This window comes from Oncorhynchus clarkii, chromosome 4 (genome assembly GCF_045791955.1).
Source record: "Oncorhynchus clarkii lewisi isolate Uvic-CL-2024 chromosome 4, UVic_Ocla_1.0, whole genome shotgun sequence".
NCBI lineage: Eukaryota > Metazoa > Chordata > Actinopteri > Salmoniformes > Salmonidae > Oncorhynchus > Oncorhynchus clarkii.
The window spans coordinates 26,283,280-26,297,706 of record NC_092150.1 but is presented as its reverse complement, the minus strand read 5'-3'; the positions used below and the strand labels follow the sequence as shown (position 1 = coordinate 26,297,706).

Sequence of the window (14,427 nt, the reverse complement as noted above, 5' to 3'; positions counted from 1 at the left end):
CACTGAATAATCGCACACAATTTATCAAACTTTTTTTTTTTTTCATACCAGCAGTGGTTACAGTACAAGTAATGCATGCGCAGTCTTCCTAGTGTTCCTAGTGTCAGTGTGTGATGGAGACTTTTGTGCCAGTGTCCTGTTTTCCAGAATATTTGGGCTGCTTAAACAATGTTGCAGGTGAAAATGTATTGGTTGTGGGTTTTTGGGCTACTTCTAATGCCATGGAGCCCATGGTGGAATGTTATATATTTTAAGATTTAGTACCAGTCAAAAGTTTGGATGTACCTACTCATTCCAGGGTGGTTCTTTATTTTACTCATTTCTATATTGTAGAATAATATTGGACATCAAAACTATGAAATTAAACATATGGAATCATGTAGTAACCAAAAAAGCATTAAACAAATACAAATATATTTGAGATTCTTTAAGGTAGCCACCCTTTGCCTTGATGACAGCTTTGCACACTCTTGGCATTCTCTCCACCAGCATAATGAGGTAGTCACCTGGAATGCATTTCAATTAACCGTTGTGCATTGTTCAAAGTTAATTTGTGAAATTTCTTTCCTCAATGCATATGAGCCAATCAGCTGTGTTGTGACAAGGTAAGGATGGTATACAGAATATAGCCCTATTTGGTAAAAGACTGAATCCATATTATGGCAATAACTGCTAAAATAAGCAGAGAGAAACAACAGTTCCATCATTACTTTAAGACATGGTCAGTCAATGCTGAAAATGTCAAGAACTTTGAACATTTCTTGAAGTGCAATCGCAAAAACTATCACGAGCTATGATGAAACTGGCTCAGAGGACCGCCACAGGAAAGGAAGACCCAGAGTTACCTCTGCTGCAATGGATAAGTTCCTTCCAGTTAACTGCACCTCAGATTGCAGCCCAAATAAATGCTTCACATAGTTCAATTAACAGACACATCTCAACATCAACTTTTCAGAGGAGACTGCGTGAATCAGTCCTTCATGGTCGAATTCCTGCAAAGAAGCCACTACTAAAGGACACCAATCTGAAGAAGAGACTTGCTTCGGCCAAGAACCATGAGCAATGGACATTCGACCGGTGGAAATCTGTCCTTTGGTCTTATGAGTCCAAATTTTAAAAGTTTGGTTCCAACTGCCGTGTCTTTGTGAGACGAGGAGTAGGTGAACGGATGATCTCGGCATGGGTGGTTCCCACCGTGAAGCATGGATGAGGTGTGGGGGTGCTTTGCTGGTGACACTGTTGGTGATTTATTTAGAATTCAAGGCAGAATTAACCAGCATGGCTACCACAGCATTCTGCATTGATACGCCATCCAATCTGGTTTGCGCTGAGTGGGACTATCATTTGTTTTTCAACAGGACAATGACCCAAGACACCTCCAGGCTGTGTAAGGGCTATTTGACCAAGAAGGAGAGCGATGGAGTGCTGCATCAGATGACCTGGCCTTCACAATCACCCGACCTCAACCCAATTGAGATGGTTTGGGATGAGTTGGACCGCAGAGTGAAGGAAAAGCTGCCAACAAGTGCTCAGCATATGTGGGAACTCTTAAGACTTTTGGAAAAGCATTTCAGTTGAAGCTGGTTGAGAGAATGCCAAGAGTGTGCAAAGCTGTCATGAAGGCTACGGGTGGCTGCTTTAAAGAATCTAAAACATATTTAGATTTGTTCCATATGTTATTTTAGCGTTTTGATGTCTTCACTATTATTCTACAGTAGTGTAACATGTAGTGTGGGGTGGGGTAGTAATATGAATGTTTCTTACCATTTCAGAAGTGAAAAAGACATCCAAGTCGAAGTTGGACTCCAGTGTGAGGGAGCTGTATTGTCTAGCTAACTCACTGATGACTACACCAGGCAGCAGTGCTAGTCAACATGCGTAGCCCGGGAGATCACTTGAGCTGTCTTTAACGTTCCAATGTTCACGCAACTACTAACACAGAGTTTGATTGGTCCGCTGTCTATCACTGGTACTGTTCAATTATATTGGAAGATTAGTTATTGTGTAATTTACTGACAAATTGACAAATGGTTTATGAACTGTTCTTTCAAATTGAGAACTAAATAAATACATTTCAATAAATATAACATGGGGAGATGCAATAATTGACACTCAAGGACAAGGAACAAACTTGTAGAACAATAAATACAACATTTATAGAATTATAAGTGTTTTACAAGTATTCACAATGGATAATCAACGTGGGGGTGTTCTATGGAAAATAACAAGCTACTTGAAAGGTGTTCTGACCTTCCACGGAGTTGCATTATATTCCAGAGAAAGAGCCCCGAGTTGATTATCCTTTTTATACCATGGCTATAATTGAACATTTACTTTAGACGCTAACAAGTTTACTAGATAGCTACAATACTTGCAGTGGTAACCAAACCATCAGTCCTAGCTTGACATTATGAACATCCAGTGGTGGAAGAAGTACTCAATTGTTATACTTGAGTAAAAGTGAAGATGGCTTAATAGAAAATAACTCAAGTAAAAGTGTTAAATCACCTAGTAAAATACTACTTGAGTATACTTTAGTATCAAAAGTAAATGGAATTGCTCAAATATATTAAGTATCAAAAGTCAAAGTATAAACCATTTCAAATTCCTTATATTAAGGAAACCAGACGGCACAATGTTCTTGATTTTTGTTTTACATTGATGGATTGCAAGGGGCACACTCCAACTCTCGGACATAATTTACAAACAAAGCATTTGTGTTCAGTTAGCCTACCAGATCAGAGGCAGTAGGGATGACCTGGGATGTTCTCTTGATAAGTCTGTGAATTGGACAATTTTGGGTGTCAGGGAAAATGTATGGAGTAAAAAGTACATTATTTTCTTTAGCAATGTAGTGAAGTAAAATATAAATAGTAAAGTAAAGTACAGATACCCAAAAAATCAACTTAAGTAGTACTTTAAATATTTGTACTTAAGTACTTAACACCACTTTGAAAATCGAATTCAACAATGCTTTCAATTTGACATTGGCATTCAATTATTTGTTTATTTTTTAACCTTTGTTTTCTCAGTCAACTTACCTGGTAAAATATTCTCATTTACAGCAACGACCTGGGAAATAGTTACAGGGGGGAGAGGAGGATGAATGAACCAATTGGAAGCTGGGGCTGATTAGGTGGCCATGATGGTATTAGGGCCAGATTAGGAATTTAGCCAGGATACCTTGGTTAACAACACCCCTATTCTTACGATAAGTGCCATGAGATCTTTTAGTGACCACCGAGAGTCAGAACACCCGTTTAATGTACCATCCGAAAGAACATGTTAAGACTCCTAGAAGGGGGGGAGATACTGATAATCTAATATTGAGAAGAGAATTGTACTGGATTCAACGTTTGTGTACCATGTATCCTAGAGGTCTGAACCAAGAGTTTGATAAATCAAAGTGAATATGTCACTTTGATTTGTCTTGCCTTCCAGGTTACCCACTTGGTCATTTTGTAAATATATATTATTTTCTGGAACTACTACATATACTCATCTCATTGTTATTCAATTATTAGAGATACACATTGTTTTTGCACCCACCATGCGTCATGTCCACAATGGTCATGTGAGGTGAAATGTGGATATTTTGGGATGTGAGCACTCAGTTTATTTGACCTGACGAAGATTAGTTTCAGATCGAAACGTTGTCAATAAATCTGTGAATTGGGAGCTTTAACAGTGTGTGGGCCTTCTTGTTCTATACTAGTATTCTTTATTAGCACAGCATCTATGTTTTTAAGGATGTGCGTATGACCACAACCTTTTCTATATGGCCAAACTATCATGGCTAAGGGCTGTTCTTATGCACGACGCATTGCGGAGTAGCTAGATACAGCCCTTAGCCGTGGTATCGTATATTGGCATCATACCACAAACACCTGAGGTGCCTTATCGCTATTATAAACTGGTTACCAAAGTAATTAGAGCATTTTCAAATAAACGTTTTGTCATACCCGTGGTATATGGTCTGATATAACACGGCTTTCAGCCAATCAGCATTCAGGGCTCGAACCTCCCAGTTTATAATTCACAAATGACCACAGGCTAAATCTATACCTATTTACTCCATCTGACTGTGCATCTGACTGGATCATCAGTTCAGCCAGGCCATTTATTTACTAGATCTACATTGTAAAAAGCATCTAGACATTATCTCCCATTTCTTTTAGACTAGCATTTGGTTTTCAACAGCGGAGATTTGTAATAACTTTGCTGTCTGTCTCTCCAACATTTAAACATTGTTTCAATATTAAAATTCAATCTCCAGCTGTCCTATGGTAATGAACGTCTCGAGAAAGACAGGCTTGCAGATTTTCTCAGCCAGTCAAAATCATGAATCTGCATAATTTCTTTGGACATATACAAAGAAAAGAAAAACACGAAATGTAGCTCGTTTGCTTTCATTTCATCTTCAGTTTGAAATGATTGTGTTAGCTGTGTATTTGGCTATCTATTCTGAACAGTGGCCTGGCGAGAGGGCAAATGTTCTATGCCAGGCGAAATCGCACATTAGTAGTTCATTGTTATGGATGAATCCACATTCAAGGTCTCTAGAAAACAGCTTAAACAAATGCAAATGCAGTTACTTTGGCTGAACTTTTTTGGTGTGAATGTAAGTTGGCCATAGTTGGCTAGCTAGCAAGCAAGGGATAAGAACGTTGCCAGCCAGTATGGCAATGGAACATTGAGAACAGACTTCGTCTCGGGCCTAACAACACCCATGCCAATATAGCCTCCAAACACTGCCAATATATCCTCCAAATATCCTCCAATGCTTCTCTGGCATTATCACTTAATTATAAACTGGGTGGTTCAAGTCCTGAATGCTGATTGGCTGACAGCCATAGTGTACCAGACCGTATACCACAGATATGATAAAACATTATTTTACCTGCTCTAATTACATTGGTAACCAGTTGGTAACATGGCATCGTGCCTAAGAACAGCCCTTAGCCGTAGTATATTGGCCATATACCACACCCCTCATGCCTTATTGCCTAAACAATGGAATTGTTGAATAGTCTTTTCTGATTGGCTTGAAGGGCATTCTAGAGTGTGCATTATTTCCCTACAGCGCACAGTATATTTTCACTGTAGAGTTCAATGGCTATAGTGAATTTGTACATGTTTTGTTTGAGCTGCTGTGATGGAAATGTTTGTTTGTGCTTTTCAAATAATCGATTTCTGTGTTCTGTTTGTGCTTTTCTGATAACCAATTTCTGTGTTCATGCAAGTGACTGACTGAATGCCTAGGAGAAATCCTCACTGTAGTATTTGAAATTTGGAAGTACGCACAGACCCCCAGTTTCAAGGTCTCAGCTTGGAGAGAAGAAGCCTCATGAGGTATTGGTCTGCCACATGCATGAACCAGTATTGGTCGGTCACATGAAGGATAGCAATCCGTCACATGAATGATAGCAAATAAATAATGAACAGGCTAAATCATGCAAGTATTACTTTCTGTGTAAGTATATAAGAGAACTAACGGGACTGCCACATTAGAGACCCTGATCGACATGTGTACTATGGTACATTGAGTTGGTTGGAACCTCTCCAGCAAGCTGACAATAAACAATGATTCATTTTAGATTTACTTTGCTTTTGAAAGCAAAAGTCTAATTTTAAACAGTATTAGTAATGTTGAATTCAAAATTCATAATAGCAAGTTAGGACTGATGGTTTGGTTAGCTAAACTAGCAAGTCTGTTTGTTCGGTTACCACATAAACTACTGTAGCTATCTAGTTAAGTTGCTAGCTAGCTACTTCAGTGTATGTTAAGCACATTTCTCCCAGCAAAGAACACGTGTTAATTTATAGCCATGGTATAAAAGGGATAATCAACTTGCGTTCTCCAGAAAATAATGCAACTCCAAGGAAGGTCAGTTCCACTCCGCTAGTGGTGTGTCGTGGAACACACCTTCCACGTGTTCATCATTTTCCAAAGAAAGCATAGCCCCTCCTTGATTATCCCTTACATAATGCACGTTCTAGAATGCCAATCAGAAGCAAGTATTCAACAACGCCTTGGTAAAATATCAAGTATTTACAGTTGAATTTTACAGTAGGGTGCAACACAATAGGCCTACATTTAATCTGCACCCTCCTGAACAGACCCCGGGTCTCACTGAACCACTGAAGGCCAGTGATAACCATAACTGTCTCCAAAATAAAGGCTACAGGTACTGTATATACTGTAGGAGTAGAAATACTACACAAAATACACTACACAAAAAACAAAATAAAATGCTACATCGTAATCCATCAAACATGCCCACTCTCAAATTAGTTGAGTAGGACTCAGTGGAGGCTGGTTGTAATGGCTAGAATGGAATTATGTTAGATACCATTCCGTTCCAGCCATTATAATGAGCCTGTCCTCCTATAGCTCCTCCCACCAGCCTCCACTGGTAGGCCTACACCGCATGGTGAAACTAGTTGTGTAGGTTCCACCATGTAGCTTTCACCATCTCACCAGATCACTGGTCATGAAGGAAAGAAAGAAGGCAAGGTGTGAGACAGTTGAGACATGTACGTCAGCATACATTCATCAACGCATAAACTGGGCCCCTGGTTAGACTGCCTGCTGTTCGCCTGTAATTAGCTGTAAACCTAAAGGTTGTCTATGCTAGTGCTACAGTGAGTCCAACACCTGGTAACACCAGGATGAAAACCAGCAGACGGACGCTGCTGACATTTTGCCAGGTCTCAATCCAAAAATAGTTTCTTCACCTTGAGATCTCCTGTTGAAACAAAGGTTAAATCACTGCAGGTTGTCATCTCTGCTGCTACAGCGAGTTACTGAGCATACCTACTCCCTGTGTGGCTGTGTGTGCTGAGGAGTTCCCACTCTGGCGCCATTTGCTGGTTGATGTTGTTAACACAGGTGAGCAGCAGGAAGACCACCACCAGGTCATCCAGGACCCCCAGGAAGCCAGACAGGGAGGATGAAGTGTCCAGGGGGGCAGAGGAGAGGGACACCATGGCCCCAAGACAGCAGAGCACCACTATGAGAAAGAAGGGGCACACGGGCACTACTCACCCCCCCCCCCCCCCCCCCCCCCATAGCACCCAGGCCGCGAGCTAGCAGCTGCAGGAACAGGGGCGTGTCACACAAGTAGTCTGTCACCTAAGGGACAGAAGACAAGACAGGGGCACAGGTGTGAGTAGAGGGTGTCACGGTCACCTCACCTGGCTTCAGGTGGGATAGAGATCTGGCTCGTGTTCACTAGAGTAGAGCATGATGTAGCAACAGGTTTTGTAACGTTTTCTTATTTTAGATCAGTCCAGATGAAGTAAAGAAAATGAGGAGAGTTGGCCACTTTAGAGTATTGAGATGTACCCAACAGTATCAACCACAGGGGTGAGAGAGAATTGTATTCTACTTTAGTGTGATATCCTTCCATTGTCCTTGTACAATACAGTCTCTATGCGGTGGTTGCGTAAGCAGTATTCCAGTTACAAAACCATTCTCAGAGGGATGGGAAAGGAACTTACCTTTATTATCATGTAAATACTGCCATCTTTTCTGCAGCCGCATTCAAGGTCAAAATTAAATCACAGAACCTGATATGTTCATAAAACGCGAGAGACATCAAGCTATCTACAGTATAACAAAGGCTATGAAGCTCTAGTCTAGCGTGCAAAAAATACCTGCAGAAAGACCCTTGAGAATGTGTTGTATGGTTTAATTGGTAAAGATTATCTGAAGGTTTTGTGTGTTACTAGGTTGTAGTGTGGTTGTAGCATGTTTTAATAAACGTTGTGTGTGGTACTCATAGAGATAGAACAATGTAATATATGGTCTATGGTGGTACTGACCCTTCGAGGGGTTCCTGAGTAACGTTTGTTGTAGTCTGTAAATTCTCCCAGAACCTCCCTCTCCTTTCTCTCTGACCGACCCTCACCAAAATAGATGACACAGGACACTGACCTGAAAAGAAGGAGAGAGAGAGAGAGAGAGAGAGAGAATCCATTCAAGTTACATTCAATCAATTCTGAACCATTATTTATCACTTTTATTCAACATAATTTTGCTATTTTTCTTGTCGGATAACAAGTGTAATATCATGGTAATAATGGATGTTTCTCATGCTGCCGTCAGCATTTTGCTCATACCCGCATTTTGCGGTTGCAGTTGGGTGTCTTTCTTACCCTTTGTCTACACAGAGGGCAGCTGATGGCATCCAGCCAGGACCCAAGTCTCCAGTACGAGATCAGACAGGGAGCTGCAGACAGAGAAACAAGGTAACATAAATAAGTACTCAATCACTACTCTTTCCATTAATATTTGTACCCCAAAAATGATGATTCACCATTAGGGAAACTGTCATATTGCTAGTGTAATGTGTTCATATTAGTGCGGGATTGAGCAAAATGCGGGTATGAGCAAAATGCTGATGGCAGCATGAGACGCTTTTGAACAAGTGACATGACCTTGTCTACTGAATGTTAATTAACTAAGTACAGCTCCTCTCTCTCTTAGGGGGAGGCATGGGTAAGAGGGGCAGGTTGGGTGGAGTAGTTATTGCATCACGTGATGATGACACAGACAATGGTGAAGGAGAGGGAGAGGAGATTGACCTGCTGCTGTAGTCAAGATATTGTTGTAATCTTTGAGTCATTCAAATACCACATGAATACATATTAGAAAATGTGCTTTAAAAACTACAAAATGATTTTTGCACGCCGTGATAAAATGTGTAGAATTGCAGGAAATGAGCTTTAAACCTGCAAAATTCTATGAACAGTTTGTGTCATGAACACTGCTTGTGCTCATAGAAATAGACGTGGATCCCCAATGCTGGAAGGGGGGGCCCCGATTCAAAAAGTTTGGGGACCGCTGCACTTTTTAATATAACCGCAGGGGTTCCAGGAATATTTCCAGCGTCATTACAAACTGTTTTAGAGACAGACCGACAGGGTCTGGTAGTGCTCTAGTTCTCCCTGTCAGAATAAGGAACAGAGGATTTGGAAAGCATCAACTCCTGTAGAAACGGCTCTAGGGTTATTTTGAGTAACTTCATTTATGTTCCCTTGACTCTGCCTTCTAGTGAGTTTATGCAAACTGTCATCTCCTACCATTCTGATAGATTGGAGATTATCAGAAAATGTGGTTGAAACGTTAATCATTTGGTTGTTATTCCATTGTTACCTTGAGGCAGATGCTCCCAGGGGCAGAGTGGCCCACACTCATTGAATATGGAACTTTTAAATGTTAGAGCAATCACTAGTAAAACCTTTCTCATGAATGACCTCATTACAGAGCTCAAAGTTGATTGCATGTTTCTCACTGAAACATGGCTGTCTTCAGACTGTAGTGCCGCTCTTATTGAAGCCTCCTGCTGGATTACAGTTTTTAAAAGGGAAAAGGGTGGGGAACAGCCTTTTTCCCTTTTCTGACAGAGTATGAAAAGCTGTAATCCAGGGGGAGGCTTCAATAAGAGCGGCACTACAGTATTTACAGTATTTATCTATTTTAACTACTGCTCTCAGCTGTAAGGGCATTTTGTTTGGCGACTTTGGGTCTTTTGAGCATCATGCCATACTGTTTCAATGTCAGCCACCAGTGCTGTCCACCAAAGCACTGCCCCACTTTCTTCACTGATTTCTCTAAACTATTGTCTATTGTACTTGAGAACAATGATCAAATAATTGTGTTGGTTTTAATATTCATGTTGACAAAGAGACTGACTCCAAAGCCATTGAATTTCTTCATCTTTTGAGCTTTATGGACTTTATCCAACATGTTACTGGGAACACCCATAACAGTGGCCATACTCTGGACCTGTTATTACCAAGGGGCTTTCTATTGACATATCTTCTATAGTTGCTTTATCTGATCTCCACTGTGTATTTTGTACTACCTTGTTGCCCATAACACAGGGTAATACTGAACGCATTATTTAGAAACGGCATCTTACCTCTGAAGAGGCTACAGATTTTATTGAGTGTATGAACAATACTCGATCACCTACTCTGCTTTCCTCTTGTGATGATTTAGTTGATCACTTTCGTAGCAAATTAAGTGCAACCATTGATACCATAGCTCCAGTAAGGTTGAAAAAGGCCACATCCAAACAGAGAGCCCCTTGGATGAGTGAGGAAACTAATCAATTCAAGAGAAATTGCAGAAAGGCAGAGCGGAAGTGGAGAAAGTCAGTGGCAGCTCCATTATGATATTCTGAGAGCAACTTGGCACATTCATAGCAATTAGAAATGCCAGATGTGGGCCTCCCGAGTGGTGCAGCGGTCTAAGGCATTGCATCGCAGTGCTTGAGGTGTCACTACAGACCCAGGTTCGATCACGGGCTGTATCACAACCGGCCGTGATCGGGAGTCCCATAGTACGGCGCACAATTGGCACAGCGTACCTGAGGGGTGCCGAAACTGTGGACATACTATATTTAAACTAGATCTTAAAACACACCATTTTAGCTTTGCTTTTCCTTAGCGTGATTTTTAGTCATTCGGTCTTTATTGTTTTTCTTTCGTTTTTTTATCCTCTTACATTTGTTGTGTAATAAATATTTATTTTTTTATTTTCCTGGGAAGCACATTTCGTTGCATTCCATCATAAGGAAATATCAGCTCTGAAATTATCAAGGTCTAAGTTAGCTTGCCAGCTGGATGGAGCTCTACGATCTCCTCCTTCACTCCAGACTGCCTCTGTTCTCAGCATTATTAATAACATTAATGGTTATTAGTAAGAGTTATCAGTTAATTTAAAGATTGCTTGGTCCGTTAATATTAGTATTTTCAAAAAGTAAAAATAAAAATGACGAAACTTTGATGAAAATGTACGTTTCTGTTAGTTTATCATACTAACGTCATCAAAATGTCATGAATTGTAACCACTTTTAAACGGACATGCACTGAGTGTACAAAAAATGATCAACATCTTGTAGTGGCTATTGTACCTTTTGATGGACACTGCTGTGTGATTGTATTGGTTGTCACATTAGGGCTTAGAACCCTTCATGGCATTTGCATAAAACATCTTAAGTGTTATCCTTAAAGGGACACTTAAAAAATCTCCAGCACCACCCCAACATCAACATACAGTTGAAGTTCGAAGTTTACATACACCTTAGCCAAATACATTTAAACTCAGTTTTCACAATTCATGACATATAATCCTAGTAAAAATTCCCTGTCTTAGGTCAGTTAGGATCCCCACTTTTTATAAGAATGTGAAATGTCAGAATAATAGTAGAGAGAATGATTTAATTCAGCTTGTATTTCTTTCATCACATTCCCAGTGGGTCAGAAGTTTACATACAATCAATTAGTATTTGGTAGCATTGACTTTAAATTGTTTAGTCTTGGGTCAGACGGTTCGGGTAGCCTTCCACAAGCTTCCCACAATAAGTTGGGTGAATTTTGGCCCATGCCTCCTGACAGAGCTGGTGTAACTGAGTCAGGTTTATTGCCTCCTTGCTCGCACACGCTTTTTCAGTTCTGCCCACACATTTTCTATAGGATTAAGGTCGGGGCTTTGTCATGGCCACTCCAACACCTTGACTTTGTTGTCCTTAAGCCATTTTGCCACAACTTTGGAAGTATGCTTGTGGTCATTGTAATGCTCCGGGTGTCGTGGGTGTGGAGTCAAACGCAGGAGACAGAGAGTGCAATGATGTGCTTCTTTAATTGCACCAACGCACCACAGGGTGCTCACAATAGTAACGGCCCCAAACACAGGGAATGAAAAATGTACCACTGAAAATGCACGACCAGGCACTAACACGTACCTCTACAACAGGGTTAAGGTTACAATAAATAATCCCGTACAACAACCAGGCGGGGCGGCTGTGTAATAAAGACAAACTAATCATTCATAAACAGGTGCTACCAATAAACATACAAGGAGGGGGAGGAAAGACAATCAGTGGCAGCTAATAGGCCGGTGACGACGAGCGCCGAGCGCCACCCGCCCGGGAAGGGAAACCACTCTCGGTCGGACTCGTGACAGTCATTGTCCATTGTCCAAGACCCATTTGCGACCAAGCTTTAACTTCCTTACTGATGTCTTGAGATGTTGCTTCAATAAATCCACATAAGTTTCCTTTCCTTTCCTTCCTTCCTCATGATGCCATCTATTTTGTGAAGTGCACCAGTCCCTCCTGCAGCAAAGCACCCCCACAACATGATGCGGCCACCCCGTAATTCACGGTTGGGATGGTGTTCTTCGGCTTGCAAGCTTCCCCCTTTTTCCTCCAAACATATTGATGGTCATTATGGCCAAACAGTTCTATTTTTGTTTCATCAGACCAGAGGACATTTCTCCAAAAAGTACGATCTTTGTCCCCATGTGCAGTTGCAAACCATAGTCTGGCGTTTTTATGGCGGTTTTGGAGCAGTGCCTTCTTCCTTACTGAGCGGCCTTTCAGGTTATGTCGATATAGGACTCGTTTTACTGTGGATATAGATACATATAGATACTTTTGTACCTGTTTCCTCCAGCATCTTCACAAGGTCCTTTGCTGTTGTTCTGGGATCGTTTTGCACTTTTCGCACCAAAGCACATTCATCTCTAGGATACAGAACACGTCTCCTTCCTGAGCGGTATGATGGCTGCGTGGTCCCATGGTGTTTATACTTGCGTACTATTGTTTGTACAGATGAATTTGTTACCTTCAGGCGTTTTGAAATTGCTCCCAAGGATGAACCAGACTTGTGGAGGTGTACAATTGTTTTCTGAGGTCTTGGCTAAATTTCTTTTGATTTTCCCATGATGTCAAGCAAAGAAGCACTGAGTTTGAAGGTAGGCCTTGAAATACATCCACAGGTACACCTCCAAATGACTCAAATGATGTCAATTAGCTTATCAGAAGCTTCTAAAGCCATGACATCATTTTCTGGAATTGTCCAAGCTGTTTACATACACTAAGTTGACTGTGCTATGTAAACTTCTGACCGACTGGAATTGTAATACAGTGAATTATAAGTTTATAAATCTGTCTGTAAACAATTGCTGGAAAAATAACTTGTGTCATGCAAAAAGTAGATGCCCAACAAGAAATTTGTGGAGAGGTTGAAAAACGAGTTTTAATGACTCCAATGGGGGGGGGTATTGTCTACTAGTTAGTTGGTGATGTCATTGGAAACACTTATCCTCCTCTCTTTTTGACTACAAAACATAGAAACATGTTATTTTCATGTACAGTATGTTGGTGCTGAAGATGATGAATATGAAGTTGAACTTCTTTGACATTTCCCTTTAAGGGTTTACCTTAGGTAAGGTATAAGGTATAATTTCTCCTTCTCAAAGGGAATTGTGTAAGGGTGTTGCATCGAGCCTCTCAAACATTTCCTTAGGTAAGTGCATCATTTAAGGGTTTTATGGTGGTTTGAAGGCATGTATGGCCATGTAATTAGAAATTAGAATACTCAAATAAACATTAACATCCTTCTAATGGTCCAAATGTCAGCCATGTTGGTCAGGAAGTTGGTCTAGCACAGTTTGCTAGTGCTGTGATAAGATATTGTGTAAAACAATGAATGTGAAGAATTGATCTGCACTGTACAGTATGTGTGTTAGCTAGCTAGCCAGGCAGTTTTAGAGGAATGATTCCATAAATGTTTTTAATTAACTGACAATATGTCAACATTACATTCCAACAATGCAGTCAATCCACAGCCATACATGCACTGGCTCAAATCATTTCATGATAGGACTAGTTGTAAATTGTAAATGCAACATGCTCCCATTCTTCTCTGCAGATCCTCTCAAGCTCTGTCAGGTTGGATGGGGAGTATCGCTGCAAAGCTATTTTCAGGTCTCTCCAGAGATGTTCGATCGGGTTCAAGCCGGGCTCTGGCTGTGCAACTCAAGGACATTCAGAGACTTGTCCCGAAGCCACTCCTGCGTTGTCTTGGCTGTGCTTAGGCTTGTTGTCCTGTTGGAAGGTGAACCAGGTTTTCATCAAGGATCTCTCTGTATTTGCTCCATTCATCTTTCCCTCGAACCTGACAAGTCTCCCAGTCCCTGCCGCTGAAAAACATCCACACAGCATGATGCTACCACCACCATGCTTCACTGTAGGGATAGTGCCAGGTTTCCTCCAGACGTCACGTCTGGTAGATACAGATTAGCAATGCCCAAGGTCAAGACTACAACTGAATTCCCACAGTCTGCCATGATAATGAGTAAAAACATTTACACAAACGTTTACCTTACAGTTTTTGGCCAAAAGAAGAAGGTCAAAATGCCTCAGAATGTCTAATTACAACAAGAGTTGATCGATGTCACAGGGGCCACAAACAGTGATTTTGCCGCTGGAGATGGCTAAAGTCCCATGTCACACAAACACACACACTGATTACTAGCGATTTGTCCCAGATTCCTTACTAACCCATCGTGGCTGGCCAGTAAGTCCAGGTTAAATATATAACATTACAAAATACACTACTGTTCAAATG

General features: G+C 40.9%; 1 pseudogene; it reads right to left on the bottom strand.

Moving 5' to 3' along the window:
• Positions 1–6,673: 6,673 nt before the first annotated feature.
• On the bottom strand, positions 6,674–14,364 carry LOC139407957 (E3 ubiquitin-protein ligase RNF170-like; annotated as a pseudogene).
• Between the last annotated feature and the right edge of the window lie 63 nt (positions 14,365–14,427).